General features: G+C 36.9%; 1 protein-coding gene across 23 annotated transcripts in view; it reads right to left on the bottom strand.

Annotated features, from left to right (window-relative positions):
• Positions 1-22674, bottom strand: part of rnf220a (ring finger protein 220a) — a 352070-nt gene extending 329396 nt beyond the window's left edge. For all 23 annotated transcript variants that reach the window (XM_073918763.1, XM_073918754.1, XM_073918671.1 and 20 more), the window contains exons 1-2: positions 22489-22674; positions 22027-22086 (exon numbers count right to left, since the gene is read on the bottom strand). The gene's annotated coding sequence lies outside the window, so the exon portion shown is untranslated. The remainder of the gene's footprint in view (positions 1-22026; positions 22087-22488) is intronic.
• Between the last annotated feature and the right edge of the window lie 2647 nt (positions 22675-25321).

The following is a 25321-nucleotide window of genomic DNA, read 5'->3' as shown; positions in this document are numbered from 1 at the left end:
TATATAAATGCTTTATAAGTATTAATAAGCTGATAAGAAACTACAGAAAAATATGTGTTTGTTCTTTGTTCAGACTACTTTAAAATGAGCAGAAACAACAATGCTTGAGTGTTTTTTGGGGGGGACAACTTAATTGTTTTATGTCTAATCCACTTAACTGTGTAACAACTGAAAATTGAACTTTATTTGTTCATGTTGTCTCAACACAAATAAATTGTGTGGAATCCACCAAGATTAGTTAAACAAGAACTGGTCCCCTTACCGATTTTTGTTTTTTTTCAAAAGATGTGTTTGAAAGTGCTGATTCATCCCTGAAATTAACGAAGATATTATGGGTGAGTTTTGAACCATCCACTCAAATAATTTTTCAAACAATTTAAATAATTAATAATGATCTAATTTAAATAGTTAATTCAATATGCCTCATCATCAGAACCTCTAGTAAATTACATTTATTTTATTAGTATTATTAATTTGTTTAGTAGTCTATTCAGAATCGTGAAATTCATGATCTCTATTTTTACCTAAATAAAATCTCAATTTATCCAGAATCATGGAGCAGGAAAAACCCAAAAGTGCTTTTTTTCACATCCATCAATCATGCCGATAGACAAAGTTATCTCTAAAGAGAGAGGTTCATTACAGAGGACATCTTTCAGCTATTCTTTTATCAGTAAGTGCCGAACCACTATGTCAGCGCTGATCATAAATCACTGAGTCATGATTACAAGACAGCAAGCATCTGTCTGCGAACACTTCCCCCTGGCAAATGATAATTGAGAATCCGACTCTCAGGACGTGGCACCAGGTTACACCTCCCTGAGCTCACCTTACGAAGAACCCAGATCTACAGGGGCTCCCCTGATCTCCAGCATGGCCCATCGGGAGAAAGAGATGAGAGAGACTGAAGCGCGGGGGGGTCTCGAGGACGAGAGAGCTCTCTGTTTCACTTAGTGTCTGTCTCCTAAGCCGGTTCGCAGCTGAGCCCTCCTCTGACTGGGACTTTATCTGCGTTCAATCACGCCGCAGCTCCAGCAGGCCAGATCGTTGGCCACCCCGGGCTCCCGGACAGTGAAATATGGCCACAATTAGCCCCGGACACAGTTCAATGATGATAAAGAGCATTCGCACCTTTTACGCCATGATTAAAAGGCCTGTCCGCTCAGCCGCTGATAGAGAGAACTAATTTCACATTATTATTATTATTATTAGCATTCCTTGATTGTAATCCACTCACCCGTTCCTCGCTCTCTCTTCCCATCCCTTTCGTTCGTAGCATCCAAGCCTCGGATAGATGCCGAGGGGCTCTTTATCATTTACACATCAGCGCCTGTGCATTGCTCCCCTGTCTGCCCCATTTGTTTCGCCTCTCTTTTCTATGTATACCTATACCACTCTATCTTTATTCACATCTATCAGCGCATACGCGGGGCGGCCCGTCTGCCCGCAGCCGCTTCTCTGGTGCCAAACAAACAAGACACCTGCAGAGAATATTACACAGTTCTGTCAGCGGAGACCCTCCAATGTCATCCGCGCAGATATGAACCCCACTACCACGGAGCGGATACACAGTGGAGGAGAAAAAAGCAGGCGCAAAGTCACTCCTCACCCGAAAAGAGTTGATAAATGGAGGGACCATAATGAAATGGAGACATCAAGGAGCATGAAAAGAGAGGACGAGAGAAAGAAAAGGGAGAGAGGGGGGCGTAATCCTGCAGGAACACAACTGTCTGAGGAGCGAAGGGGAAAAGAACAGGGGAGTGGGAAAGAAAGAGAGAAAGAGAGTAAGAAAGAGGCAGAGGAATAAGAAGGATCGCCTTTCGTCCGTGTTCCATCAAGGGAGAAATTACACATTTACTAAGGTTTTTTCTTAGGACGACGGCCCCCATAGATCAAACCACTGGATGTACGAGCCAATTTTCAACATGAAATATAGACACCAAGAATCAATTTCACCTGTGTTCTCTCCCCCTTCTCCTCACACCAGCGGCCGGACCCATGGATCAGCCCATGGTTTATGTCTTCCTGCTCTCGCGTACACTGTCCAATACACCTCCATTACCAATGTCGAGCGTGTGCAAGATATAAGTATATTAAATAGACTTATTTAAATAAATCATGCTACCTGGCTCTGTAATTGAGTCTGGAATTCTTCCGGAGGTAAAAAACCTTGCTTTTTATCCTTTTACCAGACTGTCATGGGACACTAAATTCCAGTATTATGGGAATAACCAAGCAAAGCAAACGTATGAAAATGAAATGAAGCCAAAACTATAAATCAATAAAAATATATTAAAATTGGGTTTCGTTTAGAATATAAGCTGCATTTGCATAAGCACCAGAATTATATTGTGTTTATAAATAACGTTGCAGTGTCGTATGCGCGTTCCCGAAGGAAAAGTTAATTACGACTCTGCTAGCACATATCCAGATATTATCAAGGGAGAACAAGCTTGTGATTATTCTCATGCTTTGTTGTGAATGCAGCAGTAGATTTTACGAGGTGTGTTAATGTTTTTAACTGTTCACATGCGCACCGAGAGATGCTTACACAACTGTGATTTCTGCACCTGGAGATCAGGAAGTGACTTTTCATTCCACTTCCACTTTGCTAAGGCATCTATCCAGCGGATATTTTGTGTCCACTGGGTTTTTCAATGGCTAATTTAGAACAGAGAATATAACAATAATAATAACAGTAACAAGAAAAAAATATATTTTTTTTTATTAGTAGTATTTTATATAGCACATTTCTCAAGCTGAAAGCACAACAGAACAACTAAAATGAGATTTGTCTGCAAATTAACTAAATAAAGGTGCAGCATGTAAGTTTGACACCCAGTGGTTGAACTAGGTATTGCAAGCCTGGTTCAAAACACATGCAAGCGCAGGTTGCCAGATTGACGACATCAACAGGAGCGAGGTTGACAATCGAGCCTAAAGGCTGATTTAAGTCGTGTTCTAAATAAAAGCAATGGCACGCGATAGAAGAAATATTCTCCATATTAAAAAGTTTTTGTCCTAACCAACACCTGAAATTTATATTTTAGAAACGGCTTCTATTTCTTACAGATAAAAAACAGGAAACTGACAATGATGACCTCAGGTACACCTTATGTGCTTTATTCAGTGTTAAATGCTAAAAATGTGAGTTTGAATGACATTTTAAATGACATTTATTGCCATACTACTGAAAGCAGCAGCAGATAGTTCAACTCATATCTTGAAAATAAATCGTTTGAAATTGAACTTTAGATCTGTGACTGTGCGAGCCAACACACATCAGTAATTCAGCATGTACATTTAATAATGTTAACAAGATTTAATATGTGTAAATTAGATTATAAACCTTACCATTTCATTGGAGTGCAGTAAGTGCATTATTCTGTGCTTCTGATTGGCTTTATTTAAATTTCTGTCGTGTTTCATCTGGTGCAAACAGCCCAATTGCTAATCACTGCGTGACATAGCATGTTGTTAGGACACACGGTTACAACGTAACCTAGTCACCTAATGTTTACATTCATAATATTTATATTATTTGCCAATCAATAACCAATTCATGTGGATCTCTAAATCGGCGTCTCATTTCGGAGTCTGCTACTGTCCAACGGAGGTCCCATTTTGGTTGTGAGCCTTCCAGAATGAATGAATGAAATACATTGTTTTCCACCCAGGCAAGTTAGGGTGCTGAAAAATACTTGGCAAAACTGGCATTGGGTGGGTTAAATGACCAAAACAAAGACAGCCGTAACATTCAAAGCAGAATATCTGACATCAGCATTGTTTTTCAGATAAACAAGAATGTTCACTTAGCATGTTTCTTAAATATCTGCAAACTTATTGGTATTTATATGCTTTAGATGAGTCAAAAACTTACATACAGCACCTTTATATATACATATATATATATACATATATATATATATATATATATATATATATATATATATATATATATATATATATATATATATATATATATATATATATATATAAAACTGTGATTATATGTATTAATCCTGGACAAATTCCAGTTTTTAACACAAGTGGACAAAAGAAATTATCTTAATAATTTAAAAAAATTGTTTTGCTTTTGAATATATTTCAAATTCTAATTGATCCATTATGGCAAAGCTGATATTTAATAATTACTTTCTTCAGTAATTACTTTCTTCAGTGTCTCATGAAATTATTCCAACAAGCTTATCTAATGCACAAAAACATTGCATGTTATTTTCAATACTGAAAACAACTCTGCTCAACAAAAAGAAGGAAGGCAAGGGTTTCTCTGTGCATGTGTCAAGTCTTCTGAAAGCTGTCTCCACTGAAGTACACCTACAGTCATTGTCTCTGTCGGAACACAATTACTCCACGTCCAGGAAAGGGGCCCCGGCGATAAGCAGTGGGAGGGTCTTCATGTAAAATTCACTTAGGTGCCATATTTTTCCTCCTGGACAAGATTAATTGTATTATAACTCGTTTCGGGGAAGAATAATGGCAGGGCCGCCGTTCTTCTCAAACACTCCGCTCACGGGTATTTCTTAATCCATCCTGCAGAATTGAGGTTAAGAGGGATCTCCTGGAGGTTATCTGACTCCCCTACAAGAGCCAGCAGAGATTGATGGGCTAAAGAGACTGAGATGCAATGGTCATATTCATATGGTAATGCCCCATTGTCACAAGCAGCACATGGTTTTCTTAATCTCGGCTGTAGTGAAATTGAGCCGCGTGTTTTATCACGCACTGCAATGATGCGGCAGGAGACACTACAAAGCGGCGCGTGTCCCGTATTAGACGCATTTTGTAGAACATGGATTATTTCCAGTGGAAATCCAAGAGGTAAAATGATAACTCAATCTGTGACTCTTTTGGTGTGTATTTTTATCTACAGTATGAATTCCAGTTTGCAAAGAGATTTTCTAACTGAACAAAAAAAAAATAGATATTTTAAAAAGCTGTCTGTCATGGATTATAGATACAGTCCATTGATTCTGTCACATTTTTTTTCTTAAGTCCGTCAACAGCGTTTGTATAACGGAGGAAATGTTATCAGATTCAAGTTCTTGTAATGTATTGTGCAATGCATAAATGACAAACTATTCATTGGATGATCATGACTAATAACGTTGCGTATCAATAACTGGCTTTATCTTCAGTATTCATCTGCTCCACTGCAAGTACAGTATAATGTCCTCTTAATCCTGCCATTGTTAACGTTAAGCAATGAATGCAAAAATACATACAAGCTTTAAGCCAAATTATGCAGCAAAATTATGTTACTGTAATGCAAAAAAATTGTTGCTTAATATTTAAGTCATTCATTCATTCATTCATTCATTCATTCATTTTCTTTTAGGCTTAGTCCCTTTAATAATCCAGGGTCACACACAGGGGAATGAACTACCAACTTATCCAGCATATGATTTACGCAGCGCATGGCCTTCCAGCTGCAACCCATCACTGGGAAACACCTATACATTCTCACATTCACATAATACACTACGGCCAATTTAGCTTACCCAATTAACCTGCAAGAACATGCAAACTCCACACAGAAATGCCAACTGAACCAGCCGAGGCCCAAACCAGTGACCTTCTTGCTGTGAGGCGACAGCACTACCTACTGCCCCACCGCGCTACCATATTTAAGTCAACAAAACTTTCATGGAATAAGAATGGATTTAAGGCACATTAAGGTCTCACTTTGATGGATATATTGTTATATTAAAACATATAATTAATCTTCATAATATTTTATTAAAAATGCATATTAGTCGATGCGATGTGCCCAGTCATGACATATAGTGCAACAGCACTCCGGGTGTTCTGAGTTCAAATGCCAGCTTGTGGACTTTTTTTCAATCCATTTAACCTCTCCCACTTCACTTCCTGCATCCTACTGTCCTGTCAAATAAAGGCAAAATGTCAAAAATAAATCTTTAAAAAAATGCTTACTATTAACAAGGGTTGACAATATACTGGCAGAAATCAGCAAACCGGTAGAGATTTTGAGCTGCTGATTCTATTGCAAATAAGCTGTTTACATTGTTGTACTGTGCAATCATGAACATTTTCATGCATTAATAAGCCTAGTTTAAATACAAGTGAACATTAAGCACAACAAGCATGCACCAAATGAGATGTCTTGCAAGATCTCATATTTATTGGGTTTTAAAGATCAAATACCCTCTTATCAGTCAATAAGCCAACAAATTCAGTTATGATAATGAAAATGAGGGTCACTATATGAGATCTGCACATTCACTCTTACAGTTATAGGATTTTATTAAGCATCAGGAATTTTTTTGTGCATATAGACACTGACTTAATCATTAATTGGTGTTTATTATGGGTTGGGGGTGATTTATAAAGTTTTAATTTTGGGGTTAGATATTTATTTAAAATTTTAATAGCGTTGTTTCTATGTCACTTTTGGCATGTGTTTGGTTGTGAGACGTCACAGATATATACATAGATATCACATACGGACCCTGAGCAAACGTCAATAGCGCTGCCACAATTGTTCAGTGCTTCCAGGACAAAATGAACCACACTAGTTAAGACACTGTTCCTACGTGGAGATGCTGGACTTTAGCGCTGTCTACGGATGTAGTAACGAGCAAACAAAAAAAACAAAGCACAAAGGCAGAACATTTCATAGGTAAGATTTCATTTTTTTACGTTTTAGAACTTTTGTGCTGAACAAGTAACTTAATTGATGATAATACAGTCACTTACTGCATTCACCATAATGCAAATTAGCACAAACTCGCACTAAATACTCGACTTATGCTAGTTTTGTTAAATAAAATCAGCAAACAATGCAAAAGAAATATAACAACAAGATGCTGCGGTGCCAGAAACTTGTATTATCGTCGGCTAGTGAACGAGTCGTTCATAACAGAGATTCATTCACAAATGAATCGCTCCCTCTGTTAGAAATGAGAAGTGAAAGCAGGAGAGGGGGGTTGTTTCAGTACACGGATTAGATCAAGTTTAACAGGGAGGGTGGATAGTACATTTCCATACACGCAAACACAAGCTTTTTGTCAGGAATGCCTGTGCGATCACTCATCCATCAATGTATAAAAGTGTGTAAAATTAGAATTTTCGTAATAAAAAAAAATGGCATACTGACCTTTGGGAAAGCTCCCGATTATAGATATACATGTATATCTCTGGCTCTGGATGGCCAAAGTCCTCCACTGCAGCTTGGTCCCGCATTCATTTCAAAGGAGAGCTACCCTGTACTAAAATGGCGGCTCTATTGATGCATTCCTTCCAATAGACAACAACAAGGTGGGTAACATCTAATGTAAGTATCTATGGTGAGACGTAGTTTGCAGACCAACACAAAGTTGTCAGCAATTCTCCTATTGTAAAGTCATGCAGTGTGAAACCTTCTGTTGTTGATCCATCTTACAGTGTAAAAAAAAAGCAGCGCCAAAACGCTACACACAGTGTGAAAACATCTGCGACATGACCACTTTAAAAATTGTGCAGTCTGAACTCAGCATAACGCGTACGTGGTCAGTCGTACAAAAATTTACGATTTTAAAAAGAAGGCGTGGCACCCAGCCCCACCCTTAAACCCAGCCATCATTAGGGGGTTAGCAAATCATACTAAATTGTATGAATGAGATCGTACAAATAATAGCTTCATATTAGCTTCGAGATCGTATTCGTAATAGCCCCTAAATCAAAAAGCTACGAAGTGCCGTAAGACTGTCTTGGCATTTCTGGCAAAACACAAATGCTACTGCTAATTAGCAGATTTTTTTTAACAGCATACATGCTCTTCAAACTCATGCAGGTGCTTTACGTTTATTTAACTTTTGTACCAATACACCGTCCCATTTCCCAGCCCTCTCCCACCATTATTTCCTCTTCTCCCACTGTCCCTATAAATAAAAGTGGCGAAAGGCCAAAAATAATATTTTGCTCTCTGATTAAGCCGAGTGGATCCGCCGACTGCAGCAAACCATCCGACCAACAGCTTGTTCCCCGCAGTGGCATGCGGACAGATATATCCGTAGGAGGATTTGATTAAGTTGGATGCAGTGTTTTTGACTGCTGGTCACTCTTTCAACATCCATTGGATTTCTGTATCCAAGTGCTTGTGCGTGCATTTTTCTCCATATCATCTGCACACTGCCCAGGTCGCTAATCAATAGGCATATTAATCATTCGGGAGAGAGAGAAAAAAAAAAGTGACAAACCAATTATTAATCTGCCCTGTCAAGTCCAATACAGTAATGAATTTACTAAAAATGGTCTTCACTTCATCCATTCATTAACTGCTGATGGGTGGCAGACTTCACAATGTCACTGGATTTTCTCTAGTATTGATGCCGGCCTGGCAGCTAATTTACAACCTTGCCTCTTGTGCAGAGCCCTAGTCTGCACTAATAAAATGGAGCTTGATAATCGTTAAGGGGCCTGTCGGACAGCAGGTCTGCCTGCACCAAACCCGCCGAGCACAACACAGTCTCCGAAAAACTAACAGGTGTGTACACAAAATGTGGATGCGCCTATTACCAGCTTTGTGTGTGTTCTTGTGTGTGTAGGTTTACTCTCTACAGCGGCAGTAGTTGACAGAAAGGCAGGTTGCACTCTGGGAAGAGAGAGCCACTCACTGTCATTTCTGAAGCAGGGCAGCCATCTCACTGTCTGCTCGCACACACATGCAGTACACATCCACACATACAGCAGCCTATTAAGTTCGCAGCAGACGATACACAACTCTGCGGACCCACAACTGTCACGATAGGAGGCACAGACTTCCCTTAATCATTTACTTACAGTATGTCTTCATCAGCCTTTATTGATGGGTGTTTTACACCCCACTAAACCTATTGACTACTTAGAGATCAAAGACAGATGATGCATTGAGAAATCATTTACTGGGTGCAACTCTTCCTCGTAAGTTCAATTAACGATCATTCCACGAGTCAAGCAGTTTGTGATTCTTTCTCCGCAGATGTAGTGATTGAAAAATTTCTCAAACATGATTTGTTTTAGCTATAGGCGTCAAATTCCGGCCGGCACTGGCACAACGGAGCTCTGGTGGGCACCCGGAATAAGATCATGTACTATTTATACACTTACTGTTGTCGAGAGCTGAACCCTCTTCTCAGTCCCACAACCCCAAATTTGCATACAAATGAAGTTCTAAATGGGCTCAATGACATAATTGACTTGCAATTAGAAATATTCCAGAGCTGGTCACTTTGCAGTGGACAGAGCACGAGCAAAATGAGGGGAAAAAAGGCCTGTTTAGCATATTAATGAAGCTCATTAGCTGTCACTTCACCGCGCTGACAAGAGGACTTATATATATGCAATGGCACCACAGCTTAATTTGAAATGTGAGTTCTCAACACTAATTGTTTTTGAGCATGTTTCTTTAGATCATTGAGGAAATTGTGTCATTTTGGCAGCTGTGGGAGACGACTGCGGGCAATACAGACTGCACGCATCAAATCTAATATCAGAATGTTTCTTTAATTCAATTGGCATTCAAATGCGCAAGACGGGATGTACAAACATGAAGAAATTATGAGGAAAGACAGCTCTTTGTGCCCTGTAGATGTGTGTGTTCAATTGAAGTGGCACAAAATAACAGAATAGAAGGAATTGTGGTAATGCCATGGCATGGTAATAGTAACAGATGGTACTTTTGTACGTATAATCATACTAAATGATTGTTATATTGAAATACCTTAGTATTTATAGAGATATGACTTTTCCGGATTTTTATTTGTACGTTTTAAATGTTAGTAAAACCGTTAAATATTTAGGGCATGTCATTAGTGAGTGATGATAAGGATATGTACAGGGAACGTTGAAGGTTGTATGCTCAAGCATGGTGAGAAAGTGTTATGTGTTTGGTACAGGTTAAGGCAAACCTCTTCAGAACATTTTGCAGTTGTTTATATACAGCTCTTTTGTGGAAGAATTAAAAAAAACAGTCTCAATAAGCTGCATGTTGTGTATAATGATTGAATATTCTGCTTAAAAAAGCTAAATGGTGCAGTGCAAGGGATTCATTCTGTAAAGTAAGAGTTCGATCATTTTCTGCTTTGATGAGAAATTTGATCTTTAAGTTTATTTGTCGATTGGAGAATTCTCAGAATATCATTTCAATGTTGTTGACAAATCCTAGGTATTATCAGTCAAATTTCATAAAGTATTGACATAACTCCTTCATTCATTCATTTTCCTTCGGCTTAGTCCCTTATTTTTCAAAAGACGCCACAGGGGAATAGCATATCTTTTATGCTATTCTAGTGGTCTAGTCATCTAGTGGATGCCCTTTAAGCCGCAACCCAGCACTGGGAAACACCCATACACTTGGGCTCATCCAGATCATATATACTGCATGTCTCTGGACTGTGGAAGGAACTAGAACACCTCTATGTATATTCATGAAATTGAAGTCTACAATTAAGCATATTTATATTTTTATTACTGTGAATTTTCTTAAAATAAACGTGAAGCTATCTTTTCTCAATTTAATTAGCTTAATTGGTTTCTCAAATTAAGCTTAACAATGGCAATGGTTTGCTTTAAAAATAAGTGAAATTTATCTCTTGATTTTATTAGCAAAATCTTCTCAATATTTCATAATAAATCCAGAAAATAATTTTTAAAAGAAAACATGCACATTATTTTTAATGACCACATACATTTTACAAGCCTCAGGATTCATTTTTTACACTGCATATGTATATTTAAGAAACTAAAATCTACAATCTACAATTAAAAGTATTTATATTTCTATATTTATATTTTCTGTACATGTTTATATTTATGAAACTGAAGTCCACAATCCACAATTAAAGGTTTTTATATTTTTATTATTATACTTTCTTTATGTACAGTTGAATTATTAGCCCCCTTTTATTTTTTCCCCTAATTCCTGTTTAAAGGAGAGAAGTTTTTTTTAACACATTTCTAAACATAATAGTTTTAATAACTCATTTTTTTAATAACCGAGTTATTTTATCTTTGTCATGATGACAATAAATAATATTTTACTAGATGTTTCTAGAACTTCTATACAGCTTAATGACATTTAAAGGCTTAACTAGGTTGATTAGGTTAACTAAGCAGGTTATTATTCTAATTATTAATTGATTAGTTTATTAATCTAATCTTAGGTAATCAGGCAAGTTATTGTATAACAATGATTTGATCTGTAGACTACCGAAATACAATATAGCTTAAAAGGTTAATAATTTTGACCTTAAAATGGTTTTAAAGATTAAAAACTACTTTTATTCTAGCCAAAATAAAATAAATAAGACTCTCTCAAAAAAAAGGATTATCAGATAAAATGTGAAAATTTCCTTGATCTGTTAAACATATTTTGGGAAATATTTAAAAAAGAAAAAAACACTCAAAAGGGGGCTAATAATTCTAACTTCAACTGTATATTTGTGAAACTGAAGTCTGCAATCTACAATTAAAGGTATTTATATTTCTTTAATTGATTTTCCGTACATATGTATATTTAGGAAACTGAAGTGTTGTGAAAAACTGACACCAGAGGAATATTTTAAAACATATTAATAAATTATTTTTTACCATATTCTCAATTAAACATGTTGCACACATGAGATACTCCCTATACTATCTATAGAGGGAAAAATACATAGCTAAAAACATAAATTGACTGATATTTCTGTCATAGGACCCCTGAATGCTGAGCAAATAAAATCTAAACCACTGGCACAACAGTAAACAAAAAAATGGTGAGCATTTTGTGTGTGTGTGTGTGTGTGTGTTTGTGTGAGTGCACCAGCATTACCTTACCAGAGTTTTACACAAATGAATCAAAGGGAGAACTGGATAGAGCAGTCAAGATGTAACATCTGTGGTCGAAAGAGCGAGCTTGAAATAGTCTGAGATGCAGAGCCATCTTCGCTCGGTAAGTGACGGGCCACTGCAGCTCTCCACTGTAAGGAAGGGTAGAAGGAATGAAGCCAGGCTGCCTAATTATCCGCTGGTGTAGTTTGTGCCAGCCTCGGCATGTGTGTGTGTGTGTGTGTGCGATGTATGTGTGTGTTTGCGCGTGTGCCGAGGAGGTTGGTGGTTATCGCGTAGACAGCTTTAGCACCCCCACATTGTAAACACGGGCCCCAGTCGCTTCCCCCGGCTTGTTAACATCATCTGCGTCACTCAGCACACCGTTACTGTCAGGTCCTCGCTGCGCCTGCCGCAATCAGCATTAACCATGTCAGCCCCTTAATGGGCCCGCCATAAAACCAGCTGACAGGCCAGCCAGCGTCGATCTGCGCCTAAGACAAACTGCCTTCCCGCCCTGCACACACACACACACACACACACGTACACACACATATACAGTAGACACAAGCCGCGTACACAGTCTAGTTAGCTCAAATACACACAGCCACACACACAAATAGTGTCTCATCACTCGCCATCTCCCCAGCCTGCCAGACTCACTAGTGCGATGGAGGTTGTGCTATGAGATTATAATAACAATAACAGGGCCACCCAGATCCATTCTGCTGTCAACAAGTGGAGAAAAGCCACTTGATAACGCTGCTCTTTCTAAGCTGCCATTTTTCTACCATTCACTGACCCTCCACTGGGTCTGTAACTGCACTCTGCAAAATATTACTCTATCATATCTATGAAACTCTGCTCCTTTTTTTGTGAACACACAGCGTTTTCTGTTTTCCCTTTTCTGTGAGCACTAGATGTGCTGTATTGTCGTCGGTACAGCAGTTGATGTCATTATCCTATTGAAACAGAGACGCTCTTGTTGTTTGTTTTACACTTCATGTGAGTGATATGCACTTGTTGGCGTTGTGGAAAATCAAATGGCCTAGTGTTTTACATGACTGAAACCCGCAGTGTGGTTATTATACAAATTGGTGGCTTGTACTTTTGGAAGGCCTTGCGAGGTGAACTGCAAAGCGTACATTTCACATATTGGTCTTGTCTATATATTGGACGCACGCTGGATCAAATAAGACAAAGTGCCTCTTGCAAGGTTAAGCGCAACTTCAGGAAAGATCTGGACAGGGAAGCAAAGTTATTATGCTGTCACAGCTTTTTGAAATTAGACCATAATTTAATGGCAACATAAAGTACAATATTATTACAGTAATAGCAGAGATCATGCTGGATCAACACTCAACAAAATCAACAAAAATGTAATTTGCTGCTTGTTCAATTTAGATAATTAAAATAAGTGCATGCAATGGTTCTTATACATTTCACTACAGGTGATCGATTTATATTTGAAAAATTAATGTCTGCTTCCTCCATTCGTGTACAACTAAGCTATGTTTGCGATTAGCAAAATTACTATAAATAAAAATAATCAATGTTTTGTAAAAATCTGAAAAATCCTATTGTAAATGTATATTATTCTTTTGAATTAATATGGCAAATAACCCAAGCTCAAATCTCACTGAGTGCTTCTTGTTTTCTCCTCACTTAATCCAACATTCATTCATTTATTTTCCTTCAGCTTAGACCCTTTAATCATCTGGGGTTGCCACAGAGGATTGAACCACTAACTTATCCAGCATGTTTTACACAGCGGATGCACAGCCAGCTGCAACCCACTATGGCCAATTTAGTTTATTCAATTCCCCTATAGTGCATGTCTTTGGACTGTGGGGGAAACCAGAGCACCCGGAGGAAACCCATGCGAATGCGGGGAGAACATGCAAACTCCACACAGAAACGCCAACTGACCCAGCTGGGACTCGAAACCAGTGACCTTCTTGTTGTGAGGTGACAGTGCTAACCACTGAGCCACTGTGTCACCATTTTCTCTTCTTAGTAGTCAATTACATTTCTTCAGCAAAAAGACGAACAATTTTTTTTTTTATGCCTTATCCAAAATGTATATGTGAATTAGAGGCACTATGGTTTTGGTCAAGCAATTTCACAAAAAAAAAAAAAAAATTGTGTTTGTTGGGGGGATCCATTTCTATCCCTTTATTATTTTTGTTTCTTCCTAAAATATTATTATTATTATTATTATTATTATTATTATTATTATGGTTGAGTGATGTCGACCAATTTGTCATCGTATGATCTCTCATGTGAAACATTGTGATGGACGATGGCATTGGTGAATTAATTACTTATGAATAATTTATTATTCATAACGAATTAATAATTTGTGGCCTACCATTTCAACTACCTGACCCCGCATGGTCTTTGTTTTACCCATAACCAAATCATAAATATATAAAGATAATTTACACATAAATTACCGCCTGTCAATAACTTCTTCTGCAGGACTCTGGCATGAATAAGCAGAGTGACCGGTGTTATTATAATGGCATCGACAAACTTAGTTGGTAAAAAAAGGTGTACTGCCAACAGGAATCAACCAACAGTATCTGAGGTTTTCACTAAAATAACTAAGTACAAGCGTGAAAGCAACTGAGCAATAATCCGTGCAGGGGGCTCCCGCATTTTGCGCTACGCCACTGGGTCTCATGATGTGCATTTTCAGCGGTATAGTGTGGACAGAGGGCTGTTCAAAAATGCTATATGAAACGCCACTGTGGATGTGGATCGTTTTCGTTCTAAAATGCCATTTTAAAACTAAGATGTGTTAGTGTAAACGGGGTCTAAGTGTGTATTATTCGCGAGCGGGTTAGCAGGGTGTAGGAACGCGGTGCCGGCTCAGCATCATGATGTCTATCGGCCATTAGCGATGGCATCGTCTATCGACCCAACACTAGTTGTTATTATTCCTACTAATAAGAAATTCTACTGCATAACATTTCTGTCAAAAAACACATTTATTTTAACTGAGTTTTTCTAAAGTCACTTGATTATTCATGATTATGATAAGTATGTTAAAACAAAATGGTAAAAGATTATTGGGGCCACTCTGGACAAACTTCATTTGGTTATATTAGTACACAAAACCATGCCAATGATTTACAGTTTTTCTCCATTGGTTTGGCTAATTTCTTGAAACAGAAATGACATTCTCTAAACAGCATGGACAAACCTCCAAACCACTTGGCAATTGTTCACAACAGAATTGAACTTATCATTCATTTAATCAAATTGCATATGTCTAAGTACATCTTTGCAAACGATTTAGTACAGATAGCCTACATTGAGCACAATTTCCAAGTGAATAGATCTTGTTGATCTAAACTGATTGTTAATTCTCAGTCCAATGGTTGTTCTCTCCAAAATGTGTCAGCATCATTTCATTGTATATGTCATCACATGCACAATTGTCTGTTCAATTGTGAAAATTATTCAAGACCATAATACTATGATGAATACCATACAGTAGGTGAATCCTTGGAACATTTGATTACAATTTATTAAAGCTATCTATTCTTTTTGCTCTGATATATGCAAGCTAATTTGTGTGTGGTTGATCATTACGATAAAAAAAGAAGTAATCATTTCCTTGGCAGTATGAGTGCAATGTGTGATGTCAAACCTTGGAGGCTACTCTAACCCTAAAATCTTATTATTATTATTATTATTTTATTTTTTTATTTTTTTCAGTTTTATACACAAATGTATTCTGTTAGCTGGACAAAAACAGTACACTAACCATGTCAATAAAGGACTAAGACTGTAAGGTAGACATGAGGGATATTTTAGTATATATTTATATATTTTAGTTTTAATATTTCCTTTTCCATAATGACAAAACAACTAAACATTTTGACTTGCAGTGCTTACACAATGCTAAAGGGACGAAGCATTTTGGGGGCACTGACTGTTTAAATGAGAAGGAAATTTAGTTTTGACACATGAGTGAACTGTTTTGGGAATGGTATGAGCTTTTGCAAGTGAGCTATAGTTTTGTGCTAAACTGTAACACTGTTTTGCCAAATGATCTTAGAATTTTGAGAATGTCATTTCTGTTTCAAGAATTAAGTCGAACCAATGGAGAAAAACTGTAAACAAACTTACAAAACTTGTTTTCCAATAGCTTTTTTAGTTGAATATTCACAGACACTATACAGTAGTCCCCATGACAATTTGATTAGATGTGCATTTTTAAGGCAGGTCTAAACTTTGGCAAATTTCATGACATTACACATAATGCAGTAAATTCCATTTTAAAACCATATTCCTTGATTGCATTAATGATTTGTGCATCTTATATAAAGGTAACTTTATTTGTGCCGATTAGTTTATTGATTTTTGTGCTAACATAATTTATATCTGAACAGGCTGAACAATATCAGCGATCTATGTTAGCAGCTGACAGCATCGGCTCAAAGAGAATGACAGCCCAATAAAAAAAATGAAAAACCATCCAAAAATCACTCGTCTGAATTCAGATGCTTGACATTCAGATTTTCACATGACTTCACTCCAACAAAACTCTGTATCCTGAAGCAAAGCTCCTTCTGCAGATCATTCAGGTTGAAGACGCTCTCACGTACAGTGCCATCCATCGGGACATAAAAGCAAGGGGACGCATGAGCATGTCAGATGCTGGCCTTTACGTAAACGGCTCTTGGGGCACAAAGGCTAACTACCTCTTCGCCCCAAGCCGGCGGCTGCTTTTTCGGACGGCGCTCTGAGACGATGCCTCTCCAGGTAGACCGAAATGGCCACCACTGCGAATGCGCTTGACCTTTCCCTCCCTGCTCTAATCTGATTGTGCCTCCTTTATGTAATCAGCCGCTAAAGGTCACTGAGCTATTTAACATGGGAACCCTTTAGCTATGGAATTTGCCTTGCAGTAAATTACCTTTATTATGTTTCACTCACATGTCACCCATGCAAAAAGCTACTTAACTCCTTGGGTGTCAAGAGTCTTACAAGCGATAATGTTAATGGTTAATCGTTACTGTAACACTGTCCCATTCGAGGGTAAATCATTTGATATATCGGTAAATGGAATTAAGTGACAAGGATTTTACATAAGGGCTACCCTGACTCGCAGGTAAGTGCCAATGACCGGTCGGGCAATTTTAATAGCACCTGGGAACATAATTGTGTGTGTATATATATGTGAAGTACATTCGAGACATACAAAGTAAACTTGTATGCAAGTGCAGAACCTGAAACAACTGAAAATATCAAGTCAAATCAGAACTCAAGCACAGCATGGCTTGATATTTATAACTGTTGCATTGAAGCAAAGTGTAGACGGTCAGCTAATATCAAATTCCTACATGGACAACTGTCAGATATGTAAATATGACAGTTAAAATAATAGGCTCAGTGTGTCATTCAGCACTGGCCGACTGACAACTCTGGAAAAAATGATGGATTTATCATTAATTTAGCAGTTTCCTGAATCGTGTTTTTCAGTTTGACGGTTGTATATGGAGAGTCAATTATATCAGAGATCTATAAAAAATAAAAATAAAAAGCTCCAATACAGGATTTGAGGATGAGAAAATAACATGAAAACGCAGAATGGTCATGTACTGGAGAGGTCTAGAGAAGGTTTTAAACAATTAATAGAATTCATTCAAACTATATTTTTGTATGTTTTATACAGCTGTATACATTCATATTTATATAATATGTGATTATATTTATAGACTAATATATACAAGGATTTAAAACTTTGTTTAAAGAATTTGAACATTTAAACTTAAAAGAACTATGATACTAGTAAACTGGAGTTTGTAGCACTGACTCTGAAAACACCATAATAAATGAAAGAACGGCATAACACCAAATGATTAAACTATCTTTAGGGTGTACATAGCATAGTTTGAAAAAGAAAAAGCAAGTGACCAGTAGTTCTGTGGGCAAAAATACCTATAGTTCTGCTACAAAGCATCTACAAAGACACAACATGTTGAACATTGGAACGGTTTTCGCAGGCTAATTAAATTGGACAATATAAAATTGAAAATATTTTATGTTGACTGGGCTGATGAGTCTCAAAATATGCTGCATTAATATGAAGTACTTTGTCAAATCCATTCCAAAAATTCAGAAGGCAAAAAGGGTCTTTGTATTTGTATGGTCTATAATGGCTTGTGGTGAGTGTGTTTGTGTAAACAAAAATTAGGGTTGAATGATATTGGAAAAATTTGACATTGCAATATTTTTCTCTGCGATTTATTTTGCGATAGAAATACAATTTCACCAGACGACTTAAATAGCTCTATTTAGAAAATCAATCATTTAGATTTATTGAGATGTTTAAACACAATGGAGCAAATATCAAAATGAAACAAACATTGCTTTATGGCTTACTGGGGGGGTCTAACAGTATTCGGGTATAGAAAATTAATAATGGAACGTAAAATAACATTGCATAGTGTTCATCGTATAATATATTCAATTAATGATAATAAATGTGGTTTCTGGTCAAACAATCTCAACTCAGCATTACATGTCTTGCAATGTGACTATTGGCAGCACACATATTGTGAAATTGATGCTCAAACAATATATTGTGCAATAAATATTGTGTAATAAAAATATATACTAATCATGAAAATATTTACATATTCAAAAGTAATTTCACAAACATCAATTTACAACATTGTCTACATGCCTAAAAATTAGTGTTTGCTGTTTGCTCAACCTACTTATTTAAAATGAGCTGCATCAACACAATTCTTGGGGTTTTGGGGAGGACAACTTGATTGATTTATGTTTAATTTACTTACATTTGTAAAAACTAACAAGTTAACTTGATTTCTTCATGTTGTCCTAAGGCAAATCGATTGTGTGGAACCATGCATTTTTTTACAGTGTATGAATCTCAAACATAGCTTCACAGCATGGGTTTTCAGAGAAGTCACAAATAAAGATTTAATTTGTGTCCTTCAGATTTCCTTTCCATTTCCACCACAGGGGAACAAACTCTTCCATTTCCTCCATGTCCTCAAATGAAAGCATGAAACTGTAAGGCTCTTAAACCCCCACACTATAACACAGCATGGTCCTGAAAAGGGTCCAAATGAGATAATTCATGTCTGTTTGCTCTAAATGGGAAAGCATCGTTTTCTAATAGAATCATATTTCACCCAGACTAAAAGCTTCCTCAGGAACAATTAAAGATAACGAATGAGCATTGCCTTATTCAAACTGATCCCTCCACATATGCACCCATAACTCTAGACCAATTGTAAAATTGCCTCTTTGCGAATGTGCTGCTACGTTTAATATGATGTTACAGTCTCTTTCATTAATCAACTGCTAATGAGATTGAAGCCTTACTGTTGACCAGAGCTAAGTCCTGCTTACTCAGGTTGCCATTTTTGCAAAGAAACGCTTTTCATTTACGCAGGCTCTAAAAGACAATGTATACATAAATACTAATTAAAAAAGGCACCGTTTCACATTAAATTGTCAATAATTGCTTCATTTTTGTGATCATTTCAACAGATCTATTCTTTAAACAGATAAGGTTGAGTCAGAACCACATGAGCAACAGACATTAGCAAAGGCAAAGAGCTTTATAGAGAGACTTTTTACCCGTTTCATTTCTTTTAAGCAGGCCCTATTTTATTTAAACAATCAGCTAAAACAGTAAACTACAATAATGCAAAACAAAGCAAGAAACGCAGGTACTACATCTGAATAAAAGCAATAAGAACCCTCTGTGAATCCTTCTGGTAGGTTTCATCGCCTAACTCCTTTTAGTAAACTTCATTAAATACAAGATGAAAGTAGTACAAGGAGATAATTCCCAGTAAGACAAGTGGTACAAATTAGCATTAAAAAGATAATGGGTGTACTTTATCTTATAGCAATATTAGAATACACTCTTTTCCTCTACTGTAATATTCTTAAAACATATTCATGCTTATGCGGTACCAATTACACCCCTCTATCCGATTAAAAGTGATGTAACAGTGCTGAAAATGTCATTCCTCTGCAGTACTTAGAACTATTCTTTCAGAGTTGTGTCAGTTAAATGAAAGACACCCAGTGCTGCAGGGCTGACCAGTCTTATGCTATTACCGAATCTAAGATGTAGTCTATTTTCTGACAGAGTTTGAAATTTGTGTGCAATAAAACTTTAACTTTTCCTGAAAGAAAAAAAACTCTGGGAAAAGTTTAGAAAACTGCTCCTTTCCAGAAGCCAAAAAGCATCCCTAAATGGATTGAGGATATGAAATGATCACTTTAATGTGCCGATTACTTCATCGCAGCCAGGGGTCAGGTAAATACTGTTCAGATCACCTAATGTGACGGTAATATTTTGTAGATCATGTTTCTATTATTTAAATGACATTGTGCGAAGGAGGGAATCACACTGGCACATGGAAAGGGTGAGCAGTAGAGGGAAATGATTTAATGTAATGGGAGGAATAAAGCGTCATTAGTGCAAATTAACTATTGTCAGCCGAGGTGATCTTGTTGGGTGCTAATGCCATTGGCAGCCGCTGAAGGTGGCAATTTATGCACAGGGGGTGGGGTGAAGTGAAGTGCACATCGGCATGCATTTAGCGCCCAATGGCAGCCGCGGTCACAGTCGTTCCATTGGGTTTTGTCTCCCAGAGTTTAAGTAGTGCCAAGATGAAGAATGCCCATGTTTAATTCACGCCGTTTATGTTTAACTTCAGGCCAGGAATGGGTCCGCAGTCCATTAATTAGTACCAAACGACCATTCAAAACAAGATCTGCCTTGTACAGGTCGCCGATTTGCCCAGGTTTGAGAGGCTGTGCTTTTTACCTCCATCACCAGCCAAGCACCTTGACTGTAAAAGTTCTGCACAATTCAAAGTCAGCTTCTGTGAGATTCTTTCTCATATTGCCAAATACTGTTACAAATAAAGATGCACTTTGTATTTTTGTTGTGGTTTGTGCACTTCATGTATCAGAACACACTATTCATATGTAAAATGTTCTAAAAGGTAAAACATTAAAACATTGCAAAAAAGATAATGTATATTCTCCTTTAGGACATCCAAAAACATTTTCTTTAAGAACAGAAGATTTTTTGCTGAAATCATGTTCTTTGTTGCTTCATCCCTGCAGACACAGGACGTCAACATGATGTCATATTAACGTGGCACCCAAACATACCCCAACGTGTTAGGGACGTTGGATTTTCTTAGAACATGAAAATCGGGATGACTTCAGAACCCAATGTCAGGTCGACGTCAATGTCCAATCTAAAAGCAACCTAATATCAACCAAATATCAACGTCTAATCATGTTACATCTTGACACTGTGTGGATGTAACCCCTATGACATCTATCAGACGTTGGATTTTGGTCACTTTTCAACACAGCCTAAAATCAACCAAACATCAGCGTAATTTTACATCATTATTGGACATGAAAATAACGTTGTCCTTGGACGGTCTGCTGGCTAGACACTGAATTTTGGTCACCTGACGTCATGAGCTAAGTCTAAACTAATATAACCGTCTTATGATGTTGTGGATTAAATTAAAGGCAGTGCTCAACAGTATGAGTCCCAGAATAAAAACATATACAGTCAAAATGATTAAGAATTATCCTTAGTGATTTGTTATTCAAGTCAGGTACACAATTTCAAACTGGTAAACTGATTCCCAACTACAGTATAAATCTTCATGCGCCAGATTTTCCACGCAGTCATGAATAAGCTCAGGACCAATAGCTGAGGCTGTGGATTAACATTTAACCAATATTGTAATTGTAAATAAGGTACACAATTTATTGAACAAAATGGTTGTTTTGCTTAATAAAATCTCTACGTATCGTCTAGAAACCAGTTTTTTTTTTCACAATTACAGCTCTACTTACTAACTAAATAAACTATTACCAACAGGCTTTGTCAAGCCAGCCTCAAAGTTTGTCTCGACGAACTTTACTGTCTAGTTGTTGTTGTTTTCGTTTGACTCTCAAAATGCCAGTATTGATTGTCTTTTATTTTATGAATCACCATGTACTGTAGTTTCATTTAAAACTTGGATTTCCTGAACAATTTAAAAGCTTTTCATTTATTGCTGAACTATCTGCATAATGCAAACAAAAATGACACATAGATGTTTTAGGTGAATAAATAAAATGAATACAGACCTCGATATTCAAGACCTGAGACATATCAGCAAACCCTTAACTTACCTGAGACTCAGTGCCAGTTCTGATCAACTTGGTTGTCCAAAAGAACCATTATGACCGCCTCTTTAAAAGAAAACATATACAATTCATTTTAAGACGTTGCCAAATAGCACAAACAACTGAATATGAAACTTCTAAGATTTTTTTTCGTGAACTGCCCTAAGGTGTGTCTGATTATTTCTATAGCCAACTGAATTTTCTAACCGCCCAAATAGGTTAATTACGCGTTGTTCTTCTGCCCATGTTACAATTAATTTTGCGAGAAATGTCAAACTGTCCATTCAAACAAGGGGAAAGTATGACAGCAGTCGAAAGTAATATCATCGTACAGACAAAAATCCGCTTTCTTGCAGAACTAAAGCCAAGTTCATGTATCTTTTGTCATTTTAATAATTAAGATGTGATTGGTTGTGTGTAATTGCAACAAATTTGAGTTCATGCCAAGAAATTGCTGATTAACGTTACCTCATCATGTCCCAAACGCAGTTCAATGTCCGTTTAGAAAATGTCTTCCATAAAATACTTTTTCTACAAGATCAACTGCGCAATGATACAACACAGCCATTTTTTTTACTTATTTGTAATTTGGTGTTAGCTTAAAGGCCGCACTCGACGAAATTTCTTGAATACAAACACTATCGACGTAATATTGCCCTCTTGCGTCATTACGTTGGTTAAATTATTGCGTCGAAGGTTAACCGACAAACACTGTTTTTTTATGTACTTTAATTCCTTTTTAAAATAGACATAAAATTATGTTGCTGATAACTAGTTTAAACAGTGACTACAGGTAAATCTCAAATATATGTCTGTATTATTTAAAATATATTTGGCTACTTTATTTTAAGGTTCTCACGGTTATCTAACTATTAGGTGTGACTTTTAGCTCAGTATTCTTCTAGGTAGGTATTGGGATAGTTGGGTTTAGGTATTGAATTAAGCTTGTTTAAAATAAAGCAAAATATTTTCATATAAGTAATAATAAACAGCCAATATCTTAATAAACGGCAGGTAAATAAGCCACTAGTTGATAGTGAGATTTACTCCCTATACTAAATTGTTGTTAAATATATATATATATATATATATATATATATATATATATATATATATATATATATATATATATTTCTAAATATATATCCCATAATGTAAAGTCAGGAGTGAATTAAGTGATTTGGGGGCCCTAAGCAATTCTAGCCATGTGGCCCACAATTTCTAAAATGCACCTTTTGTAGTTTATTGTATATTTTATTTAAATTTGTATTTTTTTTTTTCTTACTGTATTCATACATTTTATCTTGATGCAAAATAATAACACGTAAAGCATCTTGTAACATCTTGTAAAACTTTTTAAATGATTTGTTTTCTTAAAATAAATTCACAACACATCTGTTGTGTAAAACATATGCTGGAATAGTTGGTGGTTCATTCCACTGTGGCAACCTTCGAAATAGAGACTAAGCAAATACAACAAAAAACACCACATGAACTACTTCATGTGTAAATCTAAATCTTTACTTTGACTGCTGGACTTGTCCATAATTGAGGGTGCGCGACACATTTGCGCAGATGTAATATTTATGTTCAAATTAACATTTTTAGACCCTCACCATACAAAATATGATAGAAAATGATGGTATATATAATTCATAGGTATTATTTTATAATTGTAGGTATTTATTTGGGGGCCCTCTTATTTTCTGGGGCCCTAAGCGGATACTTACCTTGCGTATTGATTAAATCCGCCTCTGTGTTAAGTAAAGAGTCCTTGTGGAGTTAATAAAAAGAAAAACAGGCCAAATTCTAAAACATACAATTCTGAAAACTGAAATTCATGTACAGATCATCTTGACCATGTCTACATGCCTAAATCTATTGAGCTGCTGCCATGTGATTGGCTGATTAGAAATTTGCGTTAAGGAGCAGTTGGACAGGTGTACCTAATAAAGTGGCCGGTGAGTGTATATAATTAGGGTGGCAGGGTGGCTCAGAGGTTAGCACTGTCGCCTCAAAGCAAAAAGGTTGCTGGTTCGACTCCCAGCGGAGACAGTTGGTGTTTATGTGTGGAGTTTCCATGTTCTCCCTGTTTTCGTGTAGTTTTTCTCCAGGTCCTTTAGTTTCCCTCATGAATAAACTAAACTGTCTGTAGTGTGTGTGTGTGTGTGTGTGTGTGTGTGTATAAATGTGTGAGTATGGGGGTGTGCCAGTACTGGGTTGTGGCTGGAAGGGGATCCACTGTGTAAAACATGCTGGAATAGTTGATGGTTCATTCCACTGTGGCGACCTCTGAAACAGAGACTATGCCAAATAAATGAGTATATATTATTAAAGATTTCAAATAAAATAATCTCCACTAGTGGTCTGAATCCTGTTGACCAATTGTGTACAGTCGGTTATATACTTAGTAAAAACATGAAGGGTTTATTGTTATTAATAACATTTATATGACTTAGACAAAACATCAGCAAGGAGAAACACCATCATCTCTGCTGTGCAGTGAACAACTAGTCACGTGTGTGGTGGAGGAATAAACCCCCTGCGTGGTAATTAACCCAATGATAAACAGGCTTTTCCCACACAAACACGGCTGTTGTCATGAGTCTCCTGAGTGTTTCTCGCACACGCTGAAGCCCTCACATGGTGTGCGGGAGGGGAACAGCAGCTTAATTCCACCACCATAACAGATATGCTGATAAGTGATGTGTGTCCAGGGGAAATGGTGGTTGTAGAAGTTTCTTTTTTTAAACATCAGGCTGGGGTGATGTTCTGAAGAGGTGGGGCTCATCATCACGGTGACATATCTAAATCTGCTTAGTTGGCGAGGTCTAACAGATTATCAGCCAGATTTGAGTAATAGACTCCTCATTTAGCCTTAATGCGTTTTGCATAGAGAGCAACCTCCTCTCATCATTCTTTAAGATGAATCGTTGTCCCAGGCAAAATTTTAAAGATATTAGTCTACCGGCAACTGCATAAATCATAAGATTTTTACTAATGGGACCAAAGCTAAACACAGTCCCACCCTCTTAAGCACACAAAGAAGATTATTATAATGATGTCAAGGCTGTTGCTCCCCAGGATCCTCTGTTATTTACACGAGGGGTTTTTGCGCGAATATAATAAAAACCTGTTTTGAGATGGAGGCAGAAATTTTTTTAATCAATCTTTATAATTGAAATAAATGTATGCATTTAAAATTCATTTTTCATTCTATGCTTTTTTCTGGATATACGCATTTTCAATGCGATGGCTATGCTGTGAACCCCCTTGTTGAAAATAACAGATTAATAAACTA

Source organism: Danio rerio, chromosome 2, assembly GCF_049306965.1.
Source record: "Danio rerio strain Tuebingen ecotype United States chromosome 2, GRCz12tu, whole genome shotgun sequence".
Classification (NCBI taxonomy): Eukaryota; Metazoa; Chordata; class Actinopteri; order Cypriniformes; family Danionidae; genus Danio; species Danio rerio.
The sequence above is the reverse complement of the archived record's forward strand: the minus strand, read 5'-3'. Positions and strand labels throughout refer to the sequence as shown.